The sequence below is a fragment of the Diadema setosum genome, chromosome 2 (assembly GCF_964275005.1).
Source record: "Diadema setosum chromosome 2, eeDiaSeto1, whole genome shotgun sequence".
In the NCBI taxonomy this organism is placed as follows: Eukaryota; Metazoa; Echinodermata; class Echinoidea; order Diadematoida; family Diadematidae; genus Diadema; species Diadema setosum.
The window spans coordinates 4,318,815-4,335,030 of record NC_092686.1 but is presented as its reverse complement, the minus strand read 5'-3'; positions in this window follow the sequence as shown (position 1 = coordinate 4,335,030).

The window sequence follows — 16,216 nt, the reverse complement described above, 5'->3', positions numbered from 1 at the left end:
CATATAGAATTACAAGGTACGAATGAGATAGCTAAATATTTCAAATTTCCTGTAGACAGTTTAATTTTAAGAAAAATACAAAATGTATCACAATGCTATGCGGTGTCCTTTTTTGTGACATTTGGTGCACACCGCGTAGCATAGTGACACATTGTGTAATTTTCTTGTAAAAGTAAAACTGTGGAAAGGAGAGTTAAGATATTTAGCTATCTGACTAATCTAGTAATTATGCATACTATATCAAATTTTGGTCAAGCTAATTGCATTAATTTGTCTTTTAGGACCAGATTTTAACCCCAACTAGGCCGGGGGGGGGGGGGGGGGGGGGCCTCAACGTTCCGCGCGATGTATCACTATCGCGAAAAGCTATCCCCGCGACGTTTCATGACTTTTTTCTTTTGAGTCTCCCGCATCTTTTGACACCAAATTTGCGATGCCCGGGCACGTGGTTCCGAAGTTGTGCATAAATATGTACGTGCATGTCATACCAAAAATTGCTCAAAAACATGAATTTGTGTACAATTTCAATGCAAACTGTGCTTACAGGCAAATTTCATAAAAGCATGATTATTTTGGGGTTTTATTGATTAAAATCAATAAATAACATATTTTCTTGTTCGGAACAATGTCGCGGACAAATTTCATCGAAAAAACAATGAAAAACATAAAGTCGAAAAAACAATAAAATACTTCAAAGAAATTTTATCTGATGGCACAATTTTTTTCTCTTACATTTGCTAAGGACACTATTTAAGAGAATATGTACACAAAAAAATGTGCCTGTTTGGAGTTTTGTTGAGTGATTTATACCAAATTGTCTGATTTCATGCATCATTATGCATAAATTAGCGTAATTTAGCATAAATTATAATTTTTTTAAAAATGTACTTCACCGTACTTTATATTACATAATAGGCAATGTGTCTGCCAATTTTCGTCGTGATCGACCCCCCCCGCTCTATCATCTACCTAAATAGCCCGGCCTGGTTAGGGTTAACTATCACAATGCTACATGGACACGTCACGATGCTACAGGACACTGTTACATATCGTTTTAATAACTTCATCAAAATTGAGTCTGAATGGCACAAAATTTCCAGGAAAATGTATGGTCTCAATACAAATGTAAAGCCTATAAACAATATATGTATAGCATAATTAGTATTGAGTTATGCCAAAATGTCACACTTTGTGCCCCAACTTCACGGAATTACCCTTACACATTCAAGAGCAAAACAACTTGAACTCTACTACTGGTACTAGAGTTCTAGAACCTTTCTAGTTGTTTTGCTCTTGAATGGTACTAGAGTCGGGGCACCAGTTTGCTGCAGGGGTCCAGTTAGCCTTTAAACAAGGCGACTCGCTCTGCGTGCCCCCGTATAGCGCGTTTACCCCACAAACCTGTTGGCCGGCGAGTGGAGCGAGCCGCCTTTATCCACTCGTTCAGGGATGTGTACTTTTGTCATTGTTGTTGCTTTATATTCTTTGACAAATTTGCGTACAAATTTGACGCAGAAAATACACACGGCACCAAGGCAAGCCGCGCGCGCTTGCTAACAAATTTGTACGCAAATTTGTCAAAGAATATAAATTTGTTAGCAAGCGCGTGCGGGTTGCCTTGGTGCCGTGTGTATTTTCTGCGTCAAATTTGTACACAAATTTGTCAAAGAATATAAAGCAACAACAACGACAAAAGTACACATCCCTGATGAACGAGTGGATAAAGGCGGCTCGCTCCACTCGCCGGCCAACAGGTTTGTGGGGTAAACGCGCTATACGGGGGCACGCAGAGCGAGTCGCCTTGTTTAAAGGCTAGGGTCCAGTCTGCGGCACCCCTAGGAATATCTAACTATATCTTCAAAAGTAGAAGGTTTTTTTTTTTTTTTTTTTTTCTAAATTATTTTATTTGAAGAGCAACTGAAGAGCTTTCTTTTGATACCAGAATCATGAAATAACTCGGATGGTGGCCTTCATAATTCCAATTAAAACCGTCTGTGTCACACTGTTTTTAAAAAAGTATGACTTTCTTAACAAAACGTTAAGATTTTGTTCAGTTACTAGGCAACCACCATCATCCCTTGTTTGTATCTTATACAAAATCTTACTATGAAAGGAGGCCTGGCATGGTAAGGACTCCTCGTGTAACTGTGTTAAATATTCTAAAATTCATTTCCTTTGTCAGTTTTGAGGATTGCAACAGTGACCAAAATGTCGGGGATTGGTCCGGTTTGCGGCACCCCTATGGGATTTACACACATAGCGCTATTTTACATGTCAAAATGGGTGGAAATTGATGAAATACATGCGATCTTGAAAAACTATGAAATCGTGAAGGATCGAGATAATGCATCCAAATAAAGTGTTCTAACAAGCTGAAAACTAGTTGGACCATCAGAAAATATTTGGTTTTTGCAAAATTTTAATGTTTGAAGAAACTAGGGGACATTTTTGTGTGGGGTGCTGCAAACTGGACCCCCCTGCCGCAAACCAGGTCCTCTTGGTGGTTGCAAAATTTTTGCATAAAATTGATTATTATGACTAGACCCCTAGGGTAATTGTCCACCATACAAAATTGTGATGCAGTGTCAAAGGCCTTTGGTACTTCTTCCAATAAAAGAAAAAATTATTTAATTTCTGTTGCCTGTTTTACCAGAATACTAAAAAAAAAAAATACCCTTGAAAAGGCCTTAACCTGTCGCAAATTGGGTCCGCTACTCTAGCTTCCAACTTCTCTGTACAGTTTATGTTTTTCTTGAATGTATTAACATGTTACTGTACTTGTAATGCATGTTAGGAAATAGAGGTTTACTTCTCTCTCTAACCCATTAGTGCCCCTCCGCCAAAAATTACATTTAAGACTCGAGAGGAATTAACATAATAACAAGTTAGGTCTGATCTAGTAGTAGGTGCTTACTGTAGGCCCTACCAGAGAGCCCCATGAGTTTGTTTTTCGTGTCTTCAATTTATATCATTATTCTCATAGCTTACAGCGCTTAATCCAATGCATACTTTGTCTTTATTGTTCTATGGTAACAGCTATGATATGCAGGGTGTCAATGTGAAGGTACCCTGCCAATACGCGGTAAGATAATTTACCCTTTATACCTTACTGTTAATAGTAATACTATAAATTTTACACAGCCCAGTGCAGTAGCGACTTGGCTGTGTAAATTTACACTACACTACTCACGACACTACTACTAGTTCCTTTTAACGTTACAGTAAAGTTTGGTTTTTTTAACAGTTGAATAACCCTGCCGTAGCTGCCTTCACAATGAATAAATTTAGATCTACTTGAACTTGCATTGATTGTTATTTGTGGTGAATATTGGTGAGGCAGTCTTGAATCGTATTCTTACGTAATACTAATAGGTCTAGGCCTAGATCTCGAATGCACAGGCCACAGCAGGTATAAACGATACACTAAATCTACACAGCATTTGCACAGTACATCACATTCACATGTGTTACAGACCGTGGGCATTCTTTTTCCAACACAAATTATAGTAGACGGGTCTATGTACTGATGCACGACTGAGCAGATTGTGAAGTCTTCATTAATGTTGCAGCAGCCCCTTTATATCACGTTTATAGATCATGAGCTATATAATGCACCCGTAACATCTATACTTACAGGACATGAATTGCAAATTCATCAAAGACATCGATAATATCACTCTTCCCTGTTTTACCTGTTTAGTTGCCGATTGGAACAGATTGCCGCCTAGACTAGTAACGTGTTGTTGAAGCTTCCTCGATTAATAATTTCAAAGATTTATTAGATAGACATTATGGAGGGGGGAAAAATTCAAAACCTCTGCTCCTCAACGCACATAAAGCAACAAACTTGAAGATAATTCGGAATGTTGAGACCGGAATAACAGGACCAGTCCTCTACTTCCGTATCAGATGTGATGTGATGTGATGTGATAGATTACCATTCCATTCGCCACTGGCGTTCATGCAGCGCGGGGGTGTTTCACGAAGATCGAACTTTATAGATAAAAAGCAAAGAGTCGTTACTGGTTGAGGTGGGGATTCTTGTTTTGAACATTCTTAAGTGAGATAATGAGAAACCTCTTGTGAAATAATTATGAAAGAGCATGTAATTTTAAGAAGGATTCAACGTTTATTTGATGAAAATAATGGTTTTCAAATGGCTGAGATATCCAAAAAAGTGATAATAATAAAAGGCGACATGCCACAACTTTATTAGGATCTCTTTGTTTCACCTTGTTTTTGGATATCTCAGCCATTTCAAAACTGATTTTCATCAAATAAACTTTTGATACCCCTTAGAATCGCATGCTCTTTGACATCTCATAGAGTGGTTTCTGAATTGATATCTCACAAAACGTAAAAAGCTAAATCCTCACCTCGACCAGAACTGTACACACCCTTTAATACACTGCGTGCGCGTGCGCTTTTACTCTGATTAAAAAAAAAAAAAAAAAAAAAAAAGTGTCCATAAAAATGTACAGTTGTATTAGCAAAGATAGTAGGCGTCTTTGGTATCAGTCTGTCCGAGTTCTTTTCTTCTTCTTCTTCTTCTTCTTCTTCTTCTTCTTCTTCTTCTGATTAAGTCTGCCTCCTTCAGAATAGGCTGAAGGATTATTGCAGACTGTGCTATTTACATTATAATACAGTTAATTTACAGATATTTACTAGCACATAGAAAATTTGGAGAAAATAACTAGCCACTGTTTCACAATTTCTGACGAAAGGGAATTCCAGTTCCTTACAGTTCTTGGAAAGAACGAATGGCGATGCGATTTAGTTCTCGAGTATGGTACCTGATAGCAGGCGCGCCGGAAGCAGTTTTGGATTGGGGGGGCAAACATTGGAGGGGGCTCAAGATTAGACCATGCATATGTTACACAATATACACATACACACACACACACACACACACACACACGCACACACATCTACTATATATATACAGTGTATATATATATATAAAGTGGCGTACGGTGGGTCGAAACATGGGGGGAACCATAAAGTAATTTTGACGGTCTGTATGCTTGTGCGTGTGTGCGTGAGCAATAATGGGACTACAATACATTACGGAATGTGATAAATTCAACAACGCAGTCATTGAGGAACATTGTAAGTTTTCCTTACATGGATTATGGAATGACGGTGTGAAACGATCGACAAATTATATACTGTCAGCAACATAAGGTGAATGGCATAGCATAACAATAAAATGCGAGCGAGCGAAGCGAGCGAGCTTGAAAATTTTGATATTCTACAGTTCCAAAACTGGAGTTTTAATTGTAGCTACATATTTCGCTTTGAAATAAATGGGGGCGCATCGGGCGCAACTGCTGGCAATTATTGACAGCAACATTAGGAGAATGGCATAACGATTCAATGCGAGCGAGCGAAGCGAGGAAGCTTGAAAATTTTGACATTCTACAGTCCCAAAACTGGGGTTTGTAGCTTTATCTTTCACTTTGGAAATTAATGGGGCGGCGCATCGGGCGCAACTGCTGGCAATTACTGGCAGCAACATTAGGAGAATGGCATAACGATTCAATGCGAGCGAGCAAAGCGAGCGAGCTTGAGAATTTTGACATTTTACAGTCCCAAAACTCCCGTTTGTAGCTATATCTTTCGCTTTGGAAATTAAGGGGGGGGGCATCGGACGCAACTGCTGGCAATTACTGGCAGCAACATTAGGAGAGTGGCATAACGATTCAATGCGAGCGAGCGAAGCGAGCGAGCTTGAAAATTTTGACATTTTACAATCCCAAAACTCCCGTTTGTAGCTATATTCATCTTTCGCTTTGGAAATTAAGGGGTGGGGGCATTGGGCGCAACTACTGGCAATTACTGTCAGCAACATTAGGAGAATGGCATAACGATTCAATGCGAGCGAGCGAAGCGAGCGAGCTTGAAAATTTTGACATTCTATCAAGCAGTCCAACAACTGCCGTCGTAGCTATGTTTTTCGCTTTAGAAATTAAGGGGGAGGCGCACCGGGCTCAACTGCTGGGTGCGAGCGAGCGAAGCGAGCGAGCTTGAAAATTTTGACATTTTACAGTCCAAAAGCTGCCGTTTGTAGCCATATTTTTTCCCTTTTATTCATATATATATACATATTTATTTTATTTTCTTTGTTTATTCATTTATTTTTATTATCATTATTATTATTACTTTTTTTTTTGGGGGGGGGGGGGGCTTTTTGGGGGGGCAAAAATGCGTTTTGCCCCCCCACTTTTTGGATTGGGGGGGGCGGCTGCCCCCCCCCCCACTTCCGGCGCCTATGCCTGATAGGAATGTGGTTGTGAGGCTCTCGTCAACTGAGTAACATGTTTATTCTGTGCTGAAAGAGGAGTAAGATTATTGTGTATTTTGTACATCATGAGAGCTCATAGCCATTTGTCAGTAATATCCAGGGGAAAAAAAAGGCATGCTGTGTGTGTCTTCAATGTTAACAACTTTCTAGTGAAAATGAAGATTTTGGAGACTTTTATTTTCATGTAGCCATTGATAATACAAGATGAAATAAATAACAAAGGATTCCTTTGTTTTTTAGGCCTATATCTGTAACCATTAACGGGCACAACAATTATTTACTATTTGAAGATGAAACAAAAACCAAGCATTTAAATTTGTACTTCAAAATAGTTCTAAAATGTGAGTTAGGGATAGAAACAAGACCAATGTAGAAAGATGAACCAGTACAATGGATGTCTCTCTTGTTGATTATATGAAGAAAAAAAATATAGGCCTAATATAATAATATTATAATAAAAATGTTTCTACACTAAACCATCTACAGTTATGGGTTAATGAGAAAAACAGTGACATATCTTCTTATATCTTAGGCTTTATTGCAAAAAAAAAAAAAATATATATATATATATATATGGTAGGATATTTTGTGTCTGACACACCTGATCTACACATATGCATCAAAAATGATATCTTGAACATTTTTTTTTTAATCTCACCGCTCCCAAAGGTAAACGGGACGCGATTTTTTTTTTCCGTAACCCTAACGCGTCGAAATTGCCAATTGTGGCACTTGAGCAAAGACTATCAGTGTACTCGTTGGTACACTGATTTTTTTTTTTTTATTAGATGTAAAATAATCATATTATAAAGATAAAGGCGTAAATATTCACATTTGAATGACGCGCCTCAAATACAAAAACAACAACAACAAAACAACAACTGGTACATGGTTGCGATACTTGTGTTGCTTTCTTGTATACAGTACCATGGTCGTCTGCTAACCACAGAATCAGATTAGAATGTGAGAATAGCACGCCGCCTTGTGAACTGTCATAACAACGGCTTTGTGTGTGTGTGTGTGTGTGTGTGTGTGTGTGTGTGTGTGCGTGTGTGTGTGTGTGTGTGTGTGTGTGTGTGTGGGGGGGGGTGTGTGTGTGTGTGTGTGTGTGTGTGTGTTGTGTGTGTGTGCGTGTTTCCAGTTCGCCATCGGCATCGCGTTCGGCTTTGCCGTCTGCTTACACTACTGGTATTCCTGTGGTTTTGTTTGGTCATGTTTATTAAGCCACGCAGAATCAGATTCAAAGTGGGCATACACTACTTGGTTAATTTGGGTTTATACTTCTCCAACCTCACGATGATTGTGCTTTAAAAAATGATTCAGAAAGGCGTAGTAGGCTCCTTTTCAGTTCAGGTTCATGTAGATCAAGATATATGATTAAATTCTCATGCACTAACATCCAAGATGAAGATGGGGGAGGGAAGAGAAGCTGGGGGAGAGTAATCATCGATTTCTATCAATAAAATCTCTATATTAATATATCAATAAAATTCAATCAGCTTTATAAAGGCATTTTGAAATAGCATTTATAAAGCAAACAGCAACTCATTCTCATTTAAAATTCTAATATCACGTACGGTTTGAATTGATCTATCAATATAAATGTATAGGTCTATATTTTTTGATGTTCACTTTATCATTGCCAACCCTATAGTTCTCTAGTTTGCAGGCACAAACCCTTGTTGGTCGTATAGGAGTCTGCATGCGCCAAGACTAATACACGCACCATTACACTGCAGCCTCTCCAAACTTGTTGGGAGAAGCTTCAACACAGGGCCTATGGGACAGTGTCAAAGTGGTGCATGTAGTAGTCTTGGCGCAGACTCCTTTACGACCAACAAGGGTTTGTGCCTGCAAACTAATAGTTCTCCTCATCAAGTACCTCGTTACCTCTATCAAAACGACCATCAGTGAAGGAAACCCAAACCCAAAGAGAAATGTGGATTGAGTGAAAGCAGCAACATTAGTAAAACACATCAGTGACAGTTAAAGGAAATCGCACAATTGTAAAAGATGCAAAAGTTATGCATTTTTAACGTTTTGATGGTGGTACAACTGGATAAGGTGATACTTGAGTTCATGATTTCATGTGTGGACAACAACATAAAGAAAATATAAAGAAAATCATAAAAACATGTTTTCACTTTTCTTGCGTAATGAAAGAACATTTGACTATAAAAACCGTTTTCAGAAAGTAGGGGGAATGATTACTGCCTTTAGCATAACTTATGTCAGTATCAATTAAGTTGATGGAATGTGTAATTTTCATGAAAAATGATTTCTTTGTGGAATTCTCTTCATGTTTTCTTTTCATTGTTGTCCAATCCAGTGATTACAACACCAAAACTATAAAATTGAATATTTTTTGCATCGATTGTCGGATTTTCCTCAAACTTTCACTAATGTTGCTGCGTCCACTCAATCCATATTGCTCTTTTGGGTTTTGGTTTCCTTTAATATCAAGCAGTCATCACTACCATCATTGCTTCAATTAGATTATAAAACTGAGGGATCGATCACAGAAAAGAGTTCTGTGGGATCGACCATAAACATCATTACTATCATTTCACAACTGGATATCATCTTATCATCATCATCACCATGATTGCTACTCGTTTTACCATCGTATACTTATTAACACAAGCAATCTATCCTCCACCATATTGCACTATCAATACTTTTTTTTTTCATGTCACCAATCCATCAACAACTTCACGAAATCTCTTGCATATTTTCAGCTTCATCATAGTCCAAATAAGCATTGCGACTATCAATATATTCCTACTCGATCCCTCTTTTCAATGCCCACATGGCCTAGCACCCTTATTGTAAGTCGATTCAATGAAATGATGAAGATAAATGATTGAATATTAAAACACTGATTTGTTTGTTTGTTTGTAAGAACGCTAGCCGCATTCACACGTGTTAGCTGGTTACCGAGCGCGCTCCAAAACTCGAGTTCTTGTTATACTCGTAACTTTTTATGAAACTTCATGATCGATATATTATAGAAACAATCACCTGGCATTAACTGGTATCAGATTCCCAGGTGGGTTCATGAGTTTATGAGTAATACACATTGTGGAAGCGACTTGAAACGATCGTTTTATAATGTGTTGTTATTTGGCACAAATTAATTTCATTTATTCTAATGGTGAAGGATAACCAAAAGAAAATTAATCTACCCGATGTTAGCCAAATTTAAGGTCTTTTCATTAAGTTGGAACATCAAGCATCTGTTCAGAGTCACAGACGCTATTTACGCGTTTTTATAGTATGCATTTATAGGAAACTGATATATCACTATACGTTTAAACGATGATAGCCATCATATTATGGTGTCCGTAGTATATAGCTCCATACCAAGCCTGGACAAAAGTACGGAATATATCAGCAATGTTGCAATGTGTGTGTGTGTTTTTTGTTTTTGTTTTTTTTCTTTGCACCGAAAACTCGAGGGCGGGCGCCTGAAAGTGCAATGATTGCACCTTCCATGCACTTTGTGTGTGTGTCTTTGTGTGTATGTGCGAGTGCGTGCAATGTGTGTTGTGTGTTTGTGTGTTTATGTGTTTGTGTGGGTGTGGTAGGTGTGCAGTATATCGTTTCGTGTATGCTAACGTAAAAAAAACGTAATCAAGATTTATTCTGAAAGAAAATGAAAGCGAGGTCACAGCTGGTCGTTGTTCACGTCTGAAAAAGTAAACAATCTCATGATTCTGGTCATAATTATAAAATCATTTATGAACACATATTTATATATTTCAAGATTGAGCCTGCTGTGACCTAGTTTAGTAACCATGTCATAAAGCATTACAAATTTCCCCCTTAAACGTGATACAACAGTCCTAGCAACTATATATGAATAGGTGGTAGACGTAGATATAAGGCTTAGGACATTTGCAGGAGTAGGGTAGGTTAGATTTTTATCATGATTGTACCTTGAGGTGCATGCTCACAAGCGCTTTATTAAATTTTAAACCAAAATACTGATAAACCAATTGGCCACGACTTCAAAATCACGTCAAAATCACGTCCATTTCCCTTGTTCTTGAAGAAAAGGCGTCTCTCAGATGTATTCCTTGTTTTCTTTTCCAATATACGTTAAAAAGTCATGAGTTGACGTGTAAACGACGTGCTCATGACGTTCTGACGTACATCTTGTCTTAAGAGTTGTGATTTACACGTCATTAAGACGACTCTTATATGACCACCAATGACGTCTTTTGGAAAACTTCCATTTGAGCGAAAATATGACATATTGACGTCAGTTTGAAACGTTTATATGACGTCCAGTATCTTTGTTTATTTTCGTCTAAAAGACTTTTTTGACGTCAGTCTCGTCCTTAAATTAGTAATTTACACGTCTTTATGACGTCTTTGTATAACAACCCAAACGTCAGAAAGACGTCACAAATATGTCGTCTTTTAGACGTCATCCATTTGAGCAGAAATACGACTTTCTGGCGTCAGTTTAAGACGTGTAAATGACGTCTGCTTTCTTTGCTTATTTACGTTAAACAAACGACAATTATTGCGCCTTTCTGAAGTCTAAATAATGACGTCATTTTTATATCTTCCATTTGAACAAAAAATCGTCTTATTGTTGACAGTTTCGACGTCTTTCTGACGACAGTAATGACGTGAAAATGTCGTCATTCTGACGACAGTATGTCGCAAAGCAAGCTGCTATAACTCTATAAAACTATAATTAGTAGGCCTAATTATATGACGTCATAAAGACGTCGAAAAACTTACGTAAATATAACGTTAATATGTCGCTAATATAACGTCTTAAATACGTCGCAAAACAACGTAAATTTAACGTCATAATACGTCATTGATATGACGTGATAAATACGTTGCAAAACAAACTTATATAACTCTACAATACTATAATTCGTAGGCCTAATTATATGACGTCATAAAGACGTCGCAAAACTGACGTGAACATAACGTTCATATGTCGTTAATATAACGTCATAAATACGTTGCAAAACAACGTAAGTTTAACGTTATAATACGTCATTAATATGAAGTGATAAATACCTTGCAAAGCAAACCGATATAACTCTATAAACTCTATTCGTAGGCCTAATAAAATGACGTCATAAAGACATCGCAAAATTGACGTGAACATAACGTTAATATGTTGCTAATACAACGTTATAGATACGTCGCAAAACAACGTAAATCTAACGTTATAATACGTCATTAATATGACGTGATAAACACGTCGCAAAGCAAACTGATATAACTATAAAACTCTATAATTCGTAGGCCTATATGACGTCACAAAGACGTCGCAAAACTGACGTGAACATAACGTTCATATGTCTCTAATATAACGTCATAAATACGTCCCAAAACAATGTAGTCTAAATTTCACGTTATAATACGTCATTAATATGACGTGATATATACGTTGCAAAACAAACTGATATAACTCTACAAAACTATAATTCGTAGGCCTAATTATATGACGTCATAAAGATGTCACAAAACTGACGTGAACATAACGTTCACATGTCGTTAATATAACGTCATAAATACGTCGCAAAACAACGTAAATTTAACGCTATAATACGTTATTAATATGACGTGATAATCACGTCGCAAAGCAAACTGATATAACAATAAAACTCTATAATTCATAGGCCTAATTATATGACGTCACAAAGACCTCGCAAAACTGACGGGAACATAACGTTCATATGTTGCTAATCTAACGTCATAAATACGTCCCAAAACAATGTAGCCCAAATTTCACGTTATAATACGTCATTAATATGACGTGATAAATACGTTGCAAAGCAACGTAAATTTTACTTCACTTATGCGTCGTAAATATGACGTGAATAATACGTCACAAAATTGACTTGAATTTTTACGTCTTTAGTTCGTCGCTATAATTTGAAGCAAAACTGAAGAAAATTTCACGTTAATACGTCGCTCATATGACGTCATAAATGCGTTGTAAAACAAAGTATAGATTACGGTATTAAGACGTCATTTAGATAACGGTATGAATACGTTGCAAACCAACGTAGATTGCGTCATTAATACGTGTTTATGACGTAAAAATGACGTCGCAAAATTGACGTAAATTTTACGTCATCAATATATTGCCAATGTTAGTTAATAAATATGTCGGAAAACTGACGTAACACATGAGGAGGTACACAACATGACGTGATAAATTCGTTTCAAAGAGACGTTGAAATCACGTCATTTTCTGGTCATTTTCAGACTTGCGACAAACTTTGACCATGTAGTTGCGACCAAATTGAGACGTCTTTTTGACCTCCGTCTGCTAGCTGGGATGTTCATAAAGTTTGTTCCATCCCTTCCTGCCAATTCAACCGCTCATATGACTACTTTAGTATTAGTGCTATATGTTTTTCCTCACCAATTTCTGTGCATTTTCTGCACGCATCCTAATGCATCCAGGCTGTAGAAATCGACAACTTTTGCTGATCTGAGATACAACGTCAAACGTTGAAATAGATGAATTTACAGGTCTGTGTTTGAAACCTAAAGTAAGGGGAAGTCCAAACTAAAGATAACTTCTAAGAAAAAAAAAAAGAACCTTGGCGAATAAGAAAATATTATTGGTTAAAGTTTGAGGAAAAGGTATCATTCTAATTTTCAACAAATTATAATCGATCACGAAAATCAGGCAATCTATGACGTTTCCAGCGACTTCCTATACAAGAGAATAGAAAAGAAAGTATATGTATACTTGTATGCAAAATTTCATATTCTAACGTAAAGGCATCATTTACCTTTTGCATATGAAACAAAAACCCAGCATTGGTACTTCAAAATAGTTCTTAAATGTGCGTCAGGGATAGAAACAACCAATGTAAATATTTGAACCATTATCATCGATGTTATGTATTTTTAGATATACAAAATGTGTACAATAGTTATAATAAAAAATGTTTCCAGATTAAACCGTCTACAGTTATGGTTTAGTGAGAAAAATAGTGATATCTCCTTATATTTCATGCTTTATTGAAAACGTTTTATATGGTGGGATGTTTTGTGATACAACGAAATGACATACACATAATATGCATCAAAAGTGATATCTTGAACATTTTTTAAATCACTGTTCTCAACGGTAAACGGACCTTTAAAATACATGTTTGTATTCCATTTTAGATTCATTTAATTCCTAGTGGAGTCAACATCTTGGTTTCGAACCAATGTTAGGTCAACCTTATACATGCACATAGTTATGTCGTGCCACGCTGGACTAACCATTCATGTAAATGTCACATGGATGTCTGCACAATGTTTCACTGAATACTGTCATTGCTTTTAACATCTTTAAACCGTAGATTTTTGATGTTATACAAATGCGATCCTATACACTAACCCTTCACAGACAGCTGTTAACGCCATCCTAACAGTTGACTAGCAAATTACTATATTATACAGTATCTTAGCTGTTGTAAAAAACAAAAACAAAAGAACAATCGTATGGATGCAATTTATACGGTTTTGTCAAAAGACATAGACTTACATTTTTGTACGTTCACACACGTATACACATACACGCACACACACGTAAATAGCCTTCGAGATTTTTATATATACAATCACTAGACGTAAAGATGTATTAATTTATATTGTTTAAAAGTTTTATATAGTTATCATAAATCTGATACATATTTACACACTTGTGTATAATGCACACCACACCCAACACAACGATAATTTAAACAGATTAATATTTCTTTAATGTTATGTATTTCTGACAATGACATTGACATTGTATTGCTGTATATCTCTTGCGTGTTTATCATGTCTATGTATCCATGTTAAACGTGTACTCTGTATATGTATGTATCGATGTAACTTGTATGCATGCTAACAAAACAAATTTCCAGAAACGGACAATAAAATCGAATTGAATTGAATTGAAATGAAATTTCTTTTACCTCACGGCCTATGTACACATCTAAAGCAGCACTATTATCCTACTCCCCCCCCCCCCTAAAAAAAAAAAAAAAAAAAAAAATCATTCGTGGCTTGTCAACGGACACCACCTGACGCTCACTCCACTTTTCAGGCTGCCGCGTATAAGCAGGGAGGTGAGAGGAACTCCACCTCCCTGGTATAAGGCAGCCCATAAATAATCCGAACACAAGTGATCGCTGTCAGTGAAAGTGACCAGTGATTTTGTAACTTTAATTGAAAAAGGCACCCTCCCGTGTACCAGTGTACCAGGGAGGTGAGAAAATTTTAGTCTCACCTCCCTGCTAATATTATACCAGCAAGGTGAGTCACCTCCCTGCTTATTCTATGTTGTACACAATATACCGAGTGCTGAGTTTTGTAAAATGATATACTTGCTAAACGGCTTGCTCATGTGAAACATCTTTGAATAAAGCTCCAATTTACCATGTACGACCTGTGTCCTCACTTCTCATTTTCCTCTGGAACTTCGATTAATGGGAACGTGTTACTGTTGAGTGTATACTTGCAGTGCGAACAGAATAATACAAGAAAAAACTTTTTTTTAAAGGATATTCTTTATTAGAATTTCATCGATATCAGGCCCATGTTTACAATGAAATTAATTTGAACAAAAATAAGCAGCTGAATTCTTATCTGTTGTGCTTCTAAATCATATTTTTCTTAACACACAGTACAATATAGGCCTATCACATGCGTAGCGTATTACTTGACATAGAATTCTGCATGAATATCTCAGAAAAGGCTTTCTCTACTTAGTAACTTCAAGCCAATCCATATCTGCCTTACGCACACACTGTCTTGTGCTGCTGAATCACCTTCTTTTTTAAACACACACACACACACACACACACACACACGCACGCACAAACCTACACACAAACCCGTTGTTATGTTTGAAGGGCGTGCCATTCACATTCAAATCTGACTCTGTGTTAGCAGACGACCATGCCACTGGTTGTGTACATACTGTATATCAGTACAGTATGCATAACGTCCAAGTCCGAGCGCATGCGTACAAAACCAGCCAGTACGCTGATAGCCTTTGCTCAAGTGACACAATTGGCAATTTCGACGCGTTAGGGTTACGGAAAAAAAAAAAAAAATCGCGGGCCGGGGCGCACCGGGCGCAACTGCTGCCATTCACTGGCAGCAGCATCAGGAGAATGGCACAGCGATTGAATGCGAGCGAGCTTTAAAATTTTGACATTTTACACTCCAAACACTGCCGTTTGTAGCTATTTTTTCGCTTTTGTTTGTCCCACTTTTATGGGGGAACCATCCCCCCCCCCCATCGACGCCTCTGCATGAGGGTGCTTTTGTTAAGTGAAAGATCTGCTGCACACTCTTTGATAAATTAGGGAAATATACGTCAATCTCAAAAGTGTACAAAGTCTATCGAAAGGGATCCTGTATAGCGGAGCTTTTGCATGTTTATGACTGCAATACAACGATCTGGTGCGTAGTTCTGGCGATATTTGGATTTTCCATTAAGAAAGTTCGAGATTTGTCCTTATCTTGGGAATTGCTTGGGGGATAAATGATTTGTCTGCCTAAACACTTCCGTAGGGGCGGGGCAAATGCCCCTTTGCCCCCCCCCCCCCCCCCCCCGAGATAGATTCGACGCCCCTGATCTTCCATGGGTATGCTCATAGATGTATCCTGACTGAGTCACCAGTCACTGTCGTTTCTCAGGAATGATTCAGGAAATGGAGAGGGGTTCAATTATGGCGATATAGTTTTTGTTATGGTTTGTTTGTTTGTTTTCGTACATATTTTGCAAATGGTCCCCAGTTACTCGCGTCATAGCATGTTTACATATAGGCCTATACTATTTGATGTTGTCAACGTCTGAGCCATACCTTACAGTGTATGTCGATGTTACTTTCTTCGCGAGCGAGCGAAGCGAGCGAGCGCTTGAGAAAATGA